Genomic DNA, 16458 nt, shown 5'->3' on the forward strand with positions numbered 1-16458 from the left:
ATCTGACACTGATTACTGCCAACAGCCCAGATTCTACACTCAAGTCGCACTCAGGATTTAAACACAGTTTTATCAACACCTATGGGACCTTAATCAACTCAGCATGAGTTTTCTCATCTGTAAAGAGAACTATTAACTGACTCTACCTAGTTGGGTTGCTGTGAAGGTCAAACGTTATTAATGGCAAAGCACTGAGCACTGTAAGATGGAGGCTCAGAGTAGGAGTTCAATGGATGTTAATCATGCAAATAAATACAGTGTGGTGGAGTTGACAGTCCTGGAGCCAGATTCTTTGGTCAAATACCTTATAAACTGGTCCCATCAATTATAAACTGAGTAACTTGGGTAAGTTATGTACCTTCTCTGTGTTTCACCACATTATTATAAGGATTACATCAAAAGCTCCTAGCATTTTTCCTGGTAAGCACTGAGTAAGTGACTGCTGTTATCATAGTTAAGTAGAGAATGTTCTAAGAAGGTGAGATGCCTTTTGCTAAGCACTTATAGCTCCTAACGTCCTCTGCTGCAAGTCTCCAAAAGGAAAAAAAAAAAAAAAAAAAAAACACAAAAAATGTATGCTTTACTTTCATTACTTAGTTGAGGCAAAACAATAATAATGAAAAGGCTAATCTAACAGATTCTAAGATATGCAAAATTATCAGAATTGTAGAAGATGGTGATATTATAGAACTAAAAAAACAAGGCAAAAAGAAGATAAAAATACAAGCAAAACAAAAACACTGGCATTGCTTAAAGATATGTTTTCTGAATCCCTTTTCAAATATGAAGTATAGCTGTACGTGATTTTATCTGATGCTAAAACAGTTTTCAACCATTCTATTTTGGGGATATAAACGCATTTTTATGATGTAGCTTCACTACGAAGTGTTACCACTAATAGGTTTCCCTGTATTTTTTCATGTGTATTTACACAATTATTGCTGTACAAGGATATTAGTTTTGTCAAACACCTGTCACTCCAAATGCACGACTCATTTTACTGTAACATGTCTCTGTAACTTGTGTCAACACTTTTAAAATACACTTTTCCATATATATATACACACCCATAATTAAAGCACAAATACACAAATTTAAATCCAATTTATAGGAATAAAAGTGAAACTTTGAGCGTTTCTACCAATTGAATATTATATTTGTAAGATTAACATAAATGCATTTTAAAATAAATTTTTAAAATATAAATCATTTTTATAATTTATAAGCTAATACAGTTCTGAAAAGTTATGACCAATAATCACAAAATATTTTTGTTGTTTTTAAATTAATTGGCTAACACTTGTAATTTGAAAACATGTATCTCTGCATAAATTGCAAAGTAGTGTTTAGATCAGATATATTTATATCTCTCTGTAAAGATTCTAAGAACAACCCAAGGAAAGAACACTTCATAAACCCAGGAGATTTTAGAAATTTTGAGCTAGATACCAAAAACGACTCCATAGTTCTAAAAAGCAAGATTTTTTAAAAAATGATATATGTGTTGGCTTAAATACAAGTCTGAGCTTTAGTTTCTAAGACTGTCAGGTAACTGATGAACATAACAGAAGGAGTGAAATGTTTATCTGTTAATAAGGACTCAGCTACTTACAAATGTTGTGAAAAGAGGTAAAAATATTTGGATTTCTCAAAGACAATATACAGAACTATTAGATTCTTCCTAGCAGTAACACATAGGAACGAAAGAGAAATTTGTTCTAGTAGAAGAATGAAAGAGTTAATCGGTTTCGTTGTAGACTAGCTACCAGTGTCTTCTCTATCTTCGATACACTCTTGTCTTGGTTTCTGTCATTGCTGGGTAACTGGTAAGACAGCTGGCGACTGGCTTGATGGATTGTACTTGCAACAGTTCTTCCCAAATGTTCATATTAAAGCATGTTAAGACAATAATAATTTACAAGGTACTCTGGAGCAAGTAACAGAAATTATTCTTAGAATAACTGAAGAGTTTGCACCAGGCCTTGGGAATTAACCTCAAAACTGACATAATCAATATCTTAAACCCTTTGACCAGTGTGGCATATTTTAGTTTTAAAATTGCTAATACTAATATTTTGTTGTTGTTGTTTCTTGAAAATGGGGACAGAGTTGGAGCAGTGGAAGGAATTCTGATGCTTGCTTCAACTGAAATTCTTGGCTGAAGCCAGGCAATATGGGTACACAGCGTACTATTCCTTTGGGGGATAATCTATCCTTGATTTCCAAAGAACATTTCTGAAGTAACTGTGTGTATATCCCATGAGGTTGCTTTAGTCCATCCTGAAAATAGAAGACTCAGTCTGGTCACGACTTCTACCTCTCTACCTGTGTGACAAGGAGATGATGGAGGTGTGTGATGGAGGCTAAATGAATCCCTCAGAATATATCAAAGTTGCATTAAAGGATTCATTTCACAAAGACTTTCAGGCGTTCAAAACACTTCACAACCAGAAATCATAATCTAGAGACAGCAAGGAGCTGAGTCGAAGGCTCTGATACACTGAAAATTACCTCTTTAGTTGCCAAATCATAAGGATTTGGGGAGACATGGGAGAGGGGCTTGGATGACAGGATAGCATATGAGAAATTTCAAAATTGTACAAAGACTCTGAACATTTTAACAAGGGTGGTAGTCCTAGTAAGAGTATCACTTCAGTTGTCAGTAATGCTATTTGGGAAACATAACACACAGTCCCTCAAATCTAATTCTAGGTAACCTGAGTAAGGTAGCAGAACTTAAAATAATTTAAAGTAACTGATTATAAGAAAGGAAATTAATTGTAATAAACTGCTTATCAGAAAGAAAAACTATCATTAGAAGGATTTAAAATATATAAACATTTTAAATAAACTATATAGGAGAATAGTATTTATATTTTTAAATTTTTTATAAGCCTTACCCAATTAGTTGAAATAGCCTTCATTTCTTAAACTGAACCTCATTTTACAAATAAGCCTTTAGGATAATGCAAGGATAGCATGATTCATCTGTATGTTCTTGAATGTGCAAATTCTTTTTACAGAGTCAACCTCTTACTCTGTTCATTCAAAAGTGGTAAGGGAAGACATAAGCCTCATCAAATGTCTTCTGACTAAAGATAACTGTGATAGTCAATTTTTGAAAGAGTGGAGCTTTTTCTTCTATAATGACAGATACAGTCATATATCTGCACTCGTCACTTTATCATCATATTCTAGCAGGACTAGCATCAATCCTACCCCCACCACCACCAAAGTTAACCTCCCCACCTTACACTCTATCACATTCCACTTCTGGGGTTTTGTTTGATCAAGATTTGCTGCTTGGCTTTATTTCCCATTTCCATTTTTCTGATGGTTCCAACTCCTGCCTGCAATCTCATTCAAATGTTTTTAACCTACATGCAAGAATAAAGTCACTTTTGCTGATTAAACTTTCTTTGAGGTGGTATCCCTTCTTTCCTACTTTTCTTTAAGCTGTTAAATGTCTTCAGAATATTAAGTGCACCTGCTGCATTTCCATTCCCTTCTCACTGTAGCTTCTGCCTCCAGCCCTGCTGAGCTTCTCCCCAACGTCTCCACAGTGGTCCCACTAACAGTGAAGCCTAAGGCATACAGGGTCCTTCAAAAGTTGTTCGGAATTCATCTCTCTTAGACACACCTTCCACCATTATTTCTCATGACTCTCGTATACCTGTCACACTACCGTTGTTATTTATGTCATTCGATGAACATACTGAGATGCATTTCACACACGCTCTTTCATAAACTTTCTTCTGTCTCTGCCTGGGAAACAAACATCTACACAGGATAAACAGGTGTTTAATATGCAGTGGTTGAATGAAGTTTTAGCAATTGAATTTTCTTTGATATGTGAGAAGTTACCTTTGCCACCATCAATGCATTCTCAGATTAGGCTTTACAAATACCATCTTCACCCAATGATTAATCTCAAAATTAAAACCATTCTCAGTGGCTGGCCACAACAAATCCAAAGTCCTCGGTCTAAATGAAACTTAATTAGCATTATTTACAACTAGCTTTGGATACAATTATTTTCGGTACTTATACTCTATTTCATTCAGGGCCATCATTCACTTCTCTAAAATACACCAAATTTTGCCCACCAATGGAGTTCTTGGTATGCTATATCATTATCTGAAAAGTAAATCTCTTTTTCATCCAGCAAAATCGTTCAAAGTCAAGTCCAAACTCTGGCCTCTCCGTCAAGTTTACTTCAAGAAAAATAATAGGAAACAGTTGAAAGGTTATGAGGTTTCAAGACCAAACACTTGAATTAGAGTTTTTATCTGCCATTTATTAGTTATCTCAACCTGAGTGAAATATTTAACCTCACTGAGACTTCCCCACTTGAAAAACTGAGATAATAATAGTGTCTACATTATATGACTGTCACAAGGAGCAAATGAAATCATGGTTTGGGAAGTACTAAATAAATGGGAGATTTTTGTAGGTGTCATTGATCCCACTTTGTCCTAAGTACTCACAGAGGCATTGTTTATATCACATTTTGATTTTTTTTCTTTTATAATACAAATACCTCTATCATTGATGAACTGTATAGACATACGGAGTTTCACCTCTATTTCTTGAGGCACAAGGCCTTTAAATATTTTTAAAAAGTTTTTCTCCTCCCACTTTACAGTGTAAGGCAGAAGGCAGGAATTAAAGAAATATCAATTACTGGTTGATGTAAAATCAAGTAAAAATAATTTGGTATATAAAGTAAAATAGTCAAAATAAACCAAATAGCATAAAATGCCTTTAAAAGCCAAAAATTTAAATTACGCCATTTGGGATTTTGTGTAATTGTCTATTCATCTATAAAAATTACATCTATTGGTAGGTTCCCTTATAGTATTTGGCTTTTGAATATTGAATCCTGTGGAGATTTTCTATTACTTAAATCTAAGATTCCATGATTTCTTAGAATTTGTGACAATTGCCTTAAAAACTAACACTTTCCCACTATACTATAAAGTTACAGTAATCAAAACAGTATGATGTTGGTGCAAAAACAGATACATAGGTATATGGAAACCTAGAGAGCCCAGAAATGAACCCACACCTATACGGGCAATTAATATACGACAAAGGAGGCAAGAATATACAATGCGGAAAAGATACCTTCGATAAGTAGGGCTGGGAAAACTAGACAGCTACATGCAGAAGATTCAAACTGGACTACTCTCACACACCATGCACACAAATAAATTCAAAATGGATTAAAGGCTTAAATGTAAGACCTGAAACCATAAAACCACTAGAAGAAAACATAGGCAGTATGCTCTTTGACACTGGTCTTAGCAATGATTTTTTTAATGTGTTTCTTGAGGCAAGGGAAACAAAAGCAAAAATAAACAAAAAGATTTTACATAGTGAAGCAAAGTATCAACAAAGCAAAAGGCCAACTACTGAATGGAGAAGATATTTTCAAATGATATTTCTGATAAGAAGTTAATATCCAAAATATACAAAGAACTCATACAACTCAACATCAGAAAAACAAACGACCTGATTAAAAAATGGGCAGAGGTTCTGAATAGACATTTTTCCAAAGAAGACTGACTACTGTCTGACAGGCACAAGAAAAGATGCTCAAGTTCACTAACCATCAGGGAAATACAAACCAAAACAACTGTAAGTTATCACCTCACACCTGTCAGAATGGCTATCATCAAAAAGACAACTAATAACAAGTGCTGGTGAGGATATGGATAAAAGGGAACCCTTGTGCACTGTTGGTGGCAATGTAAATTGGTGAAGCCATCACGAAAAACAGAATAGAGAGTCCTCAAAAAATGAAAAATAGAACATATGATCCAGCAATTCTACTCCTGGATATTTATCAAAATACCCAGAAAATAAAAACATTAATTAGAAAATACATATGCACCCTTATGTTCATCACATCATTAAATACAATAGCCAAGATATGAAAGCAACCTAAGTGCCCATCAATAGACGAATGAATAAAGATGATGTGTACAGTGAAATATTACTCAGCCATAAAAAAGAATGAAATCTTGCCATTTGCAACAACATCAATACACCTAGAGGGTATCATGCTAAGTGCAATGATTAGGACAGAGATAGACAAATACTGTATGATTTCACTTACATATGGAATCTAAAAAAACAAACAACAGTAACAAAACAAAAACAGAGTTATAGTTACAAAGATCAAACAGGTGGTTGCCAGAGAGGCGCTGGTTCAGGGAAAGAAAGAAATAGGTGAGGGAGATTAAGAAGTATGAACTTTAAGGTGCAAAATAAATGAGTCACAGGTATGAAATGTACAGTGTAGGGAATATAGTCAATAACTATGTAATATCTTTTTGAATGGTGACATTATAGCTAGACTTATCATTCTGATCAGTTTGAAAAGCAAAGAAATATCAAATTACTACATTCTGTAACAGGAACTAACACTGTTTGTAGGCCAATTATATCCGAAAAACAAACAAGCTCATAGAAAAAGAGATAAAATTTGTGTTTACCAGAGGCAGAGGGAGGAGGAGGGGAAGGGGATGAAGGCAGTCAAAAGGTACAAACTTTCAGTTTAAAGATAAATAAGGATGGAGTTGTAATGTACAACATGGTAAATATAAATTAAACTGCTATATGTTATACATGAAACTTGTTAAGAGAAATACTCGTTTCCATCACAAGAAAAAAATTTTCTGTATCTTTAGTTTTGTATGTATATGAGGTGACGGATGTTCACTAAACTTGTTATAACCACATCATGATGTATGTAAACCAAATCATTATGCTGTACACCTTAAACTTACACAGTGCTAGATGTCCATTATATCTCAACACATCTGGAAGAAAAGTAAACAAAAGTAAAAGTATCTTTAAAAATTAACTTTCCCAGAATCACTTAAAAACAGTTTTTTAGTGTCACGATAATTAAGTAATACATAAGATTTCTGGAGCACTCAATATGATTGCAAAGAGTTAATCTTTTCTATCTCTATGCATTTATTTTTAAAAATGCTTTTATATACAATTAGATCCATATTCCTGAAAACAGTAAAGACAATCATCTTTTAAGGAGAAAAGGTAATTCCTATGCAACTAAGTATATGGAATAGTACATTATAACATCTATTACAATTCTCAGAGTTGAGAAATCAAAATAGTTAACAGCAATATAGGATGCTTATGAATATTGTAAAGCATGTAAGTCACATTATTGTTTAATATTAAACCTAAAATTGAATCCAATCATGTTTTTACAGATGTAATACAACTTTCCTAGAACTACGTTCATTTTACAAATGCCATTCTAATTCTCAGGCATAACTTACTCTTGTATGTGAGCTACTTTACTTGACAGATTGATGTTTTAACCGAAATGGAAAAACTGAAAGAAATTTACAGTATTTCAAAGAAATACTATTATGGTACTTTGAAAGAAAATTAAAATTGGATTTATGAGTTTCAATGTCTAAATAAAACTATTAATTGATATAATTTGTTAGAATAATCTGTATGATTAAACTTAAGGATACAGGAGTATGAATAAGAACCTCTAAAGATACATATGCACTCAATCTAATAGCACCTCAATCAAATTAAATAATTTCTGTAAAATAGGTTCCAGTAATGGCTTGTGTGTTTCCGTATTTCAAATGGATATTGTGAACATTCAAGAACTGGAAGAGATGCAAAGGTGACTGATTTTGTCCAGCTGCACTACCCCTAAGCCATCTCTGACATCTGTCCTATTTTTCAAAGCCCTGGGGAAGGAGATTTTGCAGCTTTGGTAACTTGTTCTAAGGTTTAAAAATCCTGTTTCTTTAGTCTTTACTCTTCAGAAGTCTCAGTGTAGGAAAATTCCTTGCATCTAACATACAGCGCTTTATTTATGTATTTAATATATAACAAGTGTGCCAGGTCACCTAAGGAAGATTGTGTGATATTAAAGCAATTCTGCTACAACCACAGTTGCCACTGTGTCTTTATTATAAGTATGAATAAATGGATGGTTAGTTAGGACTCTTAATGAAAACTTTCTGGATCGTATCTGGAAATGCTGTTGTATTAAAATAGAGCTCTCTATTTCTGTGTGTATATGTGTGTTTCTGCTAACTTTAGAATATATATCAAGTAACTTTTATCAGTTTGATTGTCAGCATCTGAATCCAACAGAGGCTAAGCCGTAACACTCTCTGAACTAAAACTGTGAACACTTACGATACAGTCAAAATTGACAAATGAAAAATATTGTGGACATAACCAAAGCACTGTTGTCGTTAATTACAGCCTTAGAAGTAATTTTATCAGGCCAATGGGCTGTCTTGCTTTACGACTTTCCACTTATGGGAAAACAGATAAGAAAATAAATGAAATCATTGTTCTATGAGTGACTCACTGCAGCACTGCCATTCATTAAACCTGGTGCTAAGGGAGGAAACTCAGCTTGGGTGATTAAAAAATTAGTGTCATTTAGATATTTTAAGTACTCCTTTATTCTTCTCCATGTGTCTAGTCTTCAGAAGTTCTTTGATTCTTGGATCACTCAATTCTCTCTGTCAAAAGATCTAGAAATTTGTTTTCCCCCCCATCCCTCTCAGTTAAAACACACTCATGCTTTCTTGAATCTCTTAGTGCCCTGCTCTTTGCTAGCCAATTTGATAAACTAGGTGCTATCTCTTACACATAATGTACTTACATTAAACATGATTCTTACAGAAACAACCAGATTAATTCTAAAGACTGGAATTTTAGGCCCTCTGTGAAAATGACAGGTACTTTTGTTTGGGAGAAAGGCACACTGATTGATACTCATATCACATTTCTTGGGGGCAATTTTGTTGCTTTATAGTTGGAGCTCAACTTTCTTTTTAAATGAAAGAATATGTAATCAATGAACTAGAAAGAAGATGCCCTCCTGTCATCAATTTGAAGAAATTCTACCGAGTCCTCAGGAAGTAAAACATATGCACTATTTGTATTTTCAAACTTCTCTGTGAAGAAAAGATTTACACAATTTGCAGATAAAATAAGGAAGCAGAAGATGCAATCTTACATTTGAGTGTTTGTTTTCTCCTGAAATATAGAATAGAAGGTATTTCACATTTAAGGCCAATGATTTTTTGTTTTTCTTGTTTACTGGGATTACTTTACCTATATAACCAGGTGACAGTTCCAGACTTCAGTTATGAATTTTAGGGCAGTGTGGAACGCCTACCCAATCTGAAGCAGGGATAACTTCCTAGTAGGAAGCATGTTAAAAGACTAATGCGTAACTGCTATGCCCCACCCCACCCCTAAAAAAGGCCAGCCAATATCAGATAGTTTCCACACATTCTCAAGAGGAAAAGTGGGTTTTTCCTCCAACAAAGAGACAATGAGTGGCAGCAGCCAACTGGCTCATCCACATGTCAGGATAACTGAGTCTTTCAATCTTTCATTCCACAGATGTGCTAGAGACTGCTTCTGAGCCAAACTCTCTGCACACAGAGGCGTTGCTACTGTCGCTCTTAAGAGGGATTGTTTGTTTGCTCTTTCTGTGCAATCTAAAAAGGAAGATTATTTTCCCAGTGTCTTCCTAAAAGGTTAGATGCATGTCCCCAGCTATGGTCTAAAAACCAAAGACAGTGTGTGATTAGATGGTATGTGATTCTAATCACACAGTATTTCCTGCCATAGCTGAACTTACATCGAAGAAAGAAAGAAGCTAGCTAGCTCCCTCCTGTAGAATCCTATGAGGCATCATTACATGGGTGGAGATGCCAACGGCCTTCAGTGGTCTAGGAAACTGACCTTAAAAGCTTTCTGTGAAATGATCAAATTCAGGGGAGCAAATAAATGGATGCTAACCAAATTAATAGGAGTTCAATTTATAAAATTAAAAAAATAAATAAATAAAAAATAAAAACCAGAGACAGGTTAATGTCAAGTGATAAAAGAAAGGATTTTGGTGGTATGTTGCCAAAATGATACTAGTCAAAGGTTAAAGGAATTCTATATAAAGTAATAATAATTAATAATAATAATAATAATATAAATTCTATATAAACCATTACCAAGAACCCTTGAAAGATAATTTTCCCTCAAAAACAGTTTAAGTAATAAAGCCAGCAATTTGATGAGCAAATATATCAAAAAACAAAACTAGTCAACACGATGTCGCTATACTTCCTTCTTATCAGGTTAAGAACAAATGAGTAGTATTTTGAGGATCCACTTGATGACAAGCATCATTCTCAACCAATTAACTCTTCACTATAATTTAAATAACATGAACACAACTCCACAGAAACTGGAGCTTTTTCACTTTGCAGGGCTCCCTCAAGACACCATTAAATTACACATACTGACTTAAAAAGAAAACTCTCTCTCTGATTGAGAGAGAAGTTTGCTCCATGACCTTTGGTCAAACAACCGAGATTCACTGTGATATATGTAGACAAGCAGAAAGATCTTTCTTGATTCTACTGGTACATTTGTCAAAATAAAAGTTATTTAATAGGAGTTACTCATTCATTATTCCGTTTTGGGGGGGAGCTCATATTTGCTTAGAAAAAATGGATAAGGTAAAAATAGAAAAGAGAGAAGAGGAGTAAATATATGCCTTGAATCATTCCATTATATTTTGAAAGAAATTCTTTGCTGTGTATGAAAACAATTGTTTGAAAGACCCGATTAGCATACAAATGGTTTTACAGTGAGAGGGACTGGTTAGAGCCTGTGTAGTTAATCGTCTTTCAGTAGAAGAGCCCTGTTGCAAGACACGGCGATTTTTATGTAAGCCAATTTATACTTGGGAGGAAGATAGAATGTTAAATAGCCCAATTTAAAAGCCATAGGATGGTGCAGGCATTCTTAAATGTAACAGTCTTGAGTCATCAGTAGAATTTACGCATTGTGTATTTCATTTCAGACCAAAAGTGAAAATGTTAGTGATGAAAGATATTCTTCAAAATTTAATGTTTATGCCATTTTAAATGATGCTAATTCAGAAAATGATTATATGATGCACTTTAATGAAAACGAACTTCTTTATTGCATTCTGTAAAAGTAGCATTATATTAATAGGATAATTGCTGTTTATTGAGTACTTCCCATGTTCCAGCCTCTGTGGTAAGCACATAATATCCATTATCTTATTAAATCCTTACAAGAACTTTATGAGTTAGATATTATAATTGCTATCATGTAGATAAGGAAATTGAAATCTGTGGAGGTTAAATATCTTCTTCAAGGTCACAGAGCTGTAATGCTATTATTTGAATTCAGGTCTTCTATCTCCTAAAACTGGTTTCTTTACTACTGTGTTATACTGTGCAACCATCCCGATCGTGTTTAACAAAGAAATAAACAAGGCATGAAGCTGAATTGCGCATTTCTGTCTGTCTGTTTCTCTCTCTATTTTCGATGAAGGATCTTGAAGAAAAGGGAAGAAAATCATGTTACAAGTCAGGGTTGTGAAGGCATGCTATGTTAATACTTAAACAACTTTTATAGTCAGAGGTGATGCCTGAATACTTAACAACAGAGGAAATGCACTGTATAGGCTGCAGCTTCTGCAAGTAGCCATAAAAGGGTAACTTGAGGGGAATCTTGGCCAGCTATGAATGACCCATGATCTCTTGCTGTGGGACCATTGCCAATTCCAGGCGTCTAGGCCTGTCTGACTAGGGAAAGACAGGGACGGGGAAAGCAAATGGGAGGAACGACAGGTGGGGGTGACAGGCGAGCAGGTGCTAAGACAGCGCTAAGATGTGTTAAGATAGTCTACTTCTTTGCCTAATTTGGCCTGAAAGAGTATCGGGTTATTTGAGGGGTCCTAGGAGGGTACTGGCTAGCAGCACTGCAGAATCAGAATACAAGTTATTTCAGTATTTCATCAACCAGTATTGCTGTGCCATGCATACTAGCTAAATATCAGTTGTGCTTAGAAGAATTTGCATTGTCTATTTCCAGCAAATTCTAACTATAAACATGGTTCCCATATGCTTTGCCTTGATGACAGAATCCTTATTTGCTATGACTCTAGGTTGTCCTCAGTAAATACAAATAGGTTTTCAATGTTAAGTATTGGTAAGGTAAAGCCCCAGTCTTCTAAAGCTCAGCTTACTAAACCATAGTCCCCAATTCTTCTTTTAACCTAATTTAATCAGTCTTTGACTATGTGCTTATTTCCTCCTTGGTGGGGCACCCTAGGTCAAACAGACTGGCTTCACATCAGTTGCTACCTCTTTCTGAGGAAGTCCAGCTACTCTGAAAAGCTTCACTGCCTGGTTAGCTTGGCAGGAAGGGACCCCCACATTAAGGATGTCAGTAGCACAGGCTCAAATACTAGGTGGTATAATCATCTGCATTTCTGTTTTTCAGCCACAGATTTTTACCTCCTAACATCTGCCACTCATACTCTCTATCTTCTTGCCCACCAAATTCACATCCTCTTCATGCTGAAATTGACAAAGGGCAAGTTGTTATCTCTGAAAAAATACAAATCTCTAGAAGGAAGAACTGGTATCATTTAGGGTTGGATTGCATATTTAAGAAGACAGAGTCTTAGCCAGGCTTGAGTTTGAGTTCAGTGTGCCAACACTACACACTCAGCCTTCTTCTCCCTGGGAAATCCTGTACGGAGTCACTCGGAGCCTTTGAGTGTGCTCATAAAGCTGCTTTGCTTCATTAACAGCACCTTGGCTCTCCTGTTCTACACTGAGCTGAATGTCTCCAATTTATGTAAACGATTAAACAACTGCTAGATAAACAGTATTTGGTAAATACTGAATCAGCAAAGGAAGTTTCTCTTTCCTCACCTAAATCATCTACTGGCAATACCCTGTTTTCCCCCCAATTTCCAAAATAGCTGCTCCTTTCACAGGATTCTGAATATGGAGGTTCATGCCCAGTAAAAGGAGAATACAGAAGAAAATGAGAATGAATTTCAAACACACAGAAACTAACACACATAATCGTAAGATTAATACTAATGCAGATCTTCCTTGGCTTACCACGAGGTTATGTCCCAGTAAGTAAATTCAAAATGTCATTCAGTCAAAAAAGCATTTAATACGCTTAACCTACTGAACATCATAGCTTAGCCTCACCTACCTTAAATGTACTCAGAATACGTACATTAGCCTGCAGTGGGCAAAATCATCTAACACACAGCCTGTTTTATAATAAAATGTTGAATATTTCATGTAATTTACTGGATGCTGCACTGCAAGTGAAAAACAGAATGGTTGTTTGGGTGCAGAATGACTATAAGTGTATAGGTAGTTTATCCTGGTACTTGCAAGGCTGACTGGGAGCTTTGGCTGACTGGGAGCTTTGGCTCACTGCCACTGCCCAGCATCCTGAGGGAGTGTGTATCTCATTGCTAGCCCAGGAAACAATCAAAATGCAAAATTCAGAATATGGTTTCTAATGAATGCGTATCACTTTCTCATCACCGTAAGTTCGAAAAATATGAAGTAGAATCATAGTAAATTGGAGAGTGTTGGTAGTGTTAATGAACCAACCTACTAAATGATATCCAAATGGGCTGAAAAAAATTAATGAACTAGTGACATCTGTTATTTGGATACTAGAGAGGGATTCTTCACATTTATGGGTAATTTTAATGATTTATAAAATTGCAGAACTCTCTTGAAAATTTCCTTGGTTCAGAAAGAGAAAACAAAACCACAACAGCAAAAGGAATTTTCTGATTATCTATGTTGAGAGTTATGAAAAAAATGAAAATTAAATGAAACTCCTCTAAATAAACTCACAGACAGAGAATACAGACTTGTGGTTACCAGGGGGGTGGCGGGTGGGAAGGGATAGTCTGGGATTTCAAAATTGTAGAATAGATAAACAAGATTACACTGTATAGCACAGGGAAATATACACAAAATGTTATGATAACTCACAGAGAAAAAAATGTGACAATGAGTGTGTATATGTCCATGAATGACTGAAAAATTGTGCTGAACACTGGAATTTGACACAACATTGTAAAATGATTATAAATCAATAAAAAATGTTAAAAAAAAAATGAAACTCCTCTATCAACCAGATATCCCAGGTAGGCTTTCTACTTCATCATTCTATTCTGTTTGAAGGACTCCAAAGCTGGTCACCTTTACAGTGAATTCTGCTCTACAGTAAATACTGTTGTAGCAAGATATTAGTGAATCTCTCCTCCTCCACCAAATCTTATTTGTTAGATATATTTGCAAAGAAAACTATTGATTCATTTTCTTTTCATCAGCCCCTTCTGACCTTCATACCCATGGTAATGAACAGAAAAAATGGTCAATGGGACCTGAAACAGACAGGATGAGGAAAAGCAAAGGTCAACAGAAATGCGCAGAATGGAAAATCAGGCATTGGGTAACAAACTGAGCCAGTTTTTATCTGACTCAAAATTTATAACAGAGGGTTTGAAATTGGCCTTTTCATATAGAAGCTTGAACAGGTAGATGCAAAGAATTTTTTCCTAAAGCACAAAATTTTTCCATTAGTTTAATACTAACTTATTCTGTAAGTTGTTTATTCTGAACAATCAATTTGTTAGTTCAATACCGTTACTACATGAAATCTGATTGAAACCTCGTCGAAAACAGGCCTTTGCAGACCTGCACACAATTATTTGGTGAAATAGAAAATATTCTACTACAAGCAAAAAAAAAAAAAGAAAAAAAATACACACACACATACCTATTTACCTGTTAGTCTGAGAAACTATATAAATCCTCTACTGCATCATTCTCTTTTTGCTCCACCTATGTTCTCATTATGGTATTATCTGATGAAGTTGATTAATGACCACAATTAAGGCAAAATAGCCTAGTATTTAAGATTGAAAGCAACCCATAAAATTTCTTGAAGAATGCCTCATTTGTATGTAAACCTGTCCGGGAAATGCTGTGTTTCATGAGCATTTTATTTAAAAATAAGAGATATCGAAAAGCTTCCTTAAAAAAATATACAAAAGCATTAAATTACCCTAAGATAGTGTCAACATTTTGATATGTTATGCTGGATTGCATAAAGGACTTCCATCCTCTTTGATGCTGTTCAACGTATTTCACCATTTTGCTACTCTGATCTGATTTTCATGGATGATGTATCTCATAAACATCTCCCCATATTTCATGTTAAACATTTGATCAATAATGCCGTCAGAATCACATCATCCAGTCAAAGACAATGCCTCCCAAACTTGAACACAGAGATGAATAACCTAGGGATTTTCTTCAAGCACAAGTTTTGATTCAGTTGATCTTGGTTGGGGCTGAATTTCTGCATTTCTTTGAGCTCCCAGGTGATGCCCGTTCTGCTACAGCACAAAGTGCACTTTGAGTAGCGATGCTCTAACACCTCCAAATGTGGATTTAAAGTCTAGTGCCCTTTTCTGGAAATGTGTTCACTGACATGGAGTCTAAACAAATGGAGCCCCTAGTTCCCTTCAAATACAAAGTAAACAAAAGGTCACTTAAGAAAGGGCAGAACCACCTCATTTTAAACTTTAGGACACATTTTAGAAATGCTGATCTACAGAATACTCTCATGATAGATTTTGTCTTTAGGACAGCAATGCATTAGTATCCTGAAAAAAATCTGAATATTACCCATGGATCTTAGACTGTCAAAAATAAGAAAAGCCTTAAACCACAGAAAAGGATACCAGATATAAAACGTGATAAATTATGCAAAAAGTACAAATATTTGTTTTTAGCAACTGAGAATTGACATCATGAAAGTACAGATGAAGAACTGATCCTATGATATCAGATCTGACGGCTCTGTTAGAACTGTATTAGTCCCTTCTCAATTTACTGCATCTAATCAGTCAAGGATGAACAGCCATGACCGCTGCGAGTCAGAACTTTGAGACCTGAAATGCTAAGGCAGAAGACCAGCTTCCATTTTATTTGCAACTCCTGTACATAAGTATAGAAATATAAATAAGCCAATGCACACATACACGCAATTTCCCCCTGCTTGTTTTCCTCATGCATTTTTTTTCCAGTTCCTCCCTCCTCAAAATTTACTTCTGGTAAAGTTAAAAGGCTAGTTGTCTCTGGAAAACTGACACCAGGAACACTTCAAATACTTTTAGACCAACTGCTCTCTCTGCTCTGCTCCCTGCAATGGCTTACACCTCTACCACTGCATAGAACAACAGTGTTTTCTCCCATGTTTAATTAAGTTAGTAGTCTCAATTAACTTGGTGTCCTAGTTAAAAGCTATAAAACAACCTAGAATAACTAAGGAGGTAAGGGTTTTCCTCTTACTCAGGTTTTAGTGTGAAATGAGGGCAGAGACAAAGGTCCAGGAAAAAGAATTAAGGAGATAATAGGAGAATAAGAACTGAGGATGATTCCTGTTTGGCCAAACTTCTCTATACTTTCCCCTAAGAATGAACTACTATAAAAATGCTTTAAGAATCCCATGAAGGGTTCGCTAGGCCTGAGCTCTAGTGCAAATAAACTG

At 35.2% G+C, this 16458-nt stretch overlaps 1 protein-coding gene across 1 annotated transcript in view; it reads right to left on the reverse strand.

The window, feature by feature from the left end:
• LRP1B (LDL receptor related protein 1B) overlaps window positions 1–16458 on the reverse strand; it is a 1597029-nt gene that overhangs the window by 1020323 nt on the left and 560248 nt on the right. The window lies entirely within an intron of this gene.

This window comes from Camelus bactrianus, chromosome 5, assembly GCF_048773025.1.
Source record: "Camelus bactrianus isolate YW-2024 breed Bactrian camel chromosome 5, ASM4877302v1, whole genome shotgun sequence".
NCBI lineage: Eukaryota > Metazoa > Chordata > Mammalia > Artiodactyla > Camelidae > Camelus > Camelus bactrianus.